Source organism: Galeopterus variegatus, unplaced genomic scaffold (assembly GCF_000696425.1).
Source record: "Galeopterus variegatus unplaced genomic scaffold, G_variegatus-3.0.2 Scaffold423, whole genome shotgun sequence".
NCBI classification, from domain to species: Eukaryota; Metazoa; Chordata; class Mammalia; order Dermoptera; family Cynocephalidae; genus Galeopterus; species Galeopterus variegatus.
The window spans coordinates 434,784-436,784 of NW_007726534.1; positions in this window are offsets into that span (position 1 = coordinate 434,784).

Genomic DNA, 2,001 nt, shown 5'->3' on the forward strand with positions numbered 1-2,001 from the left:
CGGCCATCCCTATATATGGGATCCGAACCCGTGGCCTTGGTGTTATCAGCACCACACTCTCCCGAGTGAGCCACGGGCCGGCCCACTCCGGTCATCTTTTTAAAAAAAAAAAAAAACACACATTCTCTGTGTGCCTCTGAGATGACCTCAGATCCAGACCCTTCCCTCAGAAAGAACCCAGGGGGCTGGGGGTGCAGACAAGGAAACAGTTCATCCAGTGAACATTTGTTAAGCACCTACTGGTTGCTAGGCATCATGCTGAGCAGTGGATCCCTGCCCTCAGGGCCCTCACAGTCTGATGGCGGAAATAGGTGATAATGAAATAAACACACACACTTGGATCATTGCAGCAGGGAGGAGAACTCAGAACATAAATAAGTACCCATTGTGGGTGGGAAAAAGAAGAAAAAAGAACACAAAGAGGGCCAGGGGGCAAGGAAGTTCTCTCTAGGGAGATGATAAGCTCCTATCATCAGTCTTAAGTCATCAATCTCAGTCAGTGGTTGAGAGATGCTGGGAACCAGGGAGGCCATGACCTAGTTTAAGGGGCAGAGAAGGTTTGTTAGCTGAGGTGTGAGGGCCTCAGAAAGCATGAGCTCAGTGCAGAAGGGCTGCAATAGACTGCGACTTTGAACAAGCACCTTCACTTCTCTGAGCTTCTGTTTCCTTGCCTGTAAAACAGTGATAATATGAGTATGACCAGCCCTCCCTAAGCCACTAGGGGTACTGAGGATGGAAAAGTTGGGGCAGAAATTTCATAAAGTACTGAGAATACTATAACCCAACAGAAGAATGGGTAAGAGGCACAAATAGGTACTTCATATAAAAGGAAACACAGGTGATCAAAATACAGAAGAGATGTTTGATCCCCACTTGACGATACCTCCTAATGTTGAACAGTTGCAAGCCCCATGCCCGAGCACTTCTGTCCATGTGCACTTGGAGGGAGTCATGCTCAGTGCTCAGCAGACACCTGGAAACACCCAAATGCTCATCAACAAGACAGTGGATCAATATATTGGGCTATATTCACTCATCTGAATATTTCATGCAGCCAGAATGAACTATATCAACATACAATAATATGGATAAATCTTGGTGGTATAAAGTTAAGAAAAAAGAAGTCTCAAGAATTATATACAGCAAGATGCCCCTTTTATAAAGTTTAAAAAAACTAAAATGAAAATATATAGTTGGAGGGAACATGTAGATGCAATGAAACCATATAAAAAGGAAAGCAAGAGAACGCTGAACACAGGATGTGAGATGATGGTTATCTAGGGTGGTGGGACAGCAGGGGAACGGGTGGTAGGGAACTTATAATGAGAAGACATAGGTTATTGTAAAGGTCCTAGTTGTGTTGTTTTTTGGTGAGAGTTAATTAATAACTGAAGAAATGTGTCACAAACAAAAAATTATAAGTCATCCAATCCTGTTCATTTGAGGTCTAATTACACAGGAAAGGGGGCAACCTAAGATAGTTTCTATTTGGCTTTGGAATGGAGTCAGGAGCCAGATTTCCCCCTAAAACTGCTCCTTCCTGGAGCTCATTGCTTCCGGTGGTCTTCTCACTCCTCATCTTTCTCCCTCTTAAGTACGCAAAGCCCAACAAGACTGTGACCATCAAAACCTTCCCATCTTGATTTCTCCAAGGGATTCTACAGCTCTGACCTTGATGGGTCTCCATGACTCACTGGGTAGGTGGGTTATTTTTTCCCCCTTAGTAGATGAGGAGCCTGAGGCCCAAAGGAAGCAGGTGAACTTCAGTGGGTCATCCGGCACCTCTGTCGGTGGACCTGGCTTCAAAATCACAACACAGTGTTTCTCTCTCCACTCTGATGCCTTCCCAGATGAATCTTCTCAGGGCCCAAAACATCCAGGCCTCTGTTCATGGAAGATGACTTTGTCTCATCCTGGATCATAAGGGGCTGGGGATGGGAGGCACTGGAAGCAGCCAAGCCACTCTCTGATCAGGTCAGCTTCCCTTCAGGCAGAGGCCCA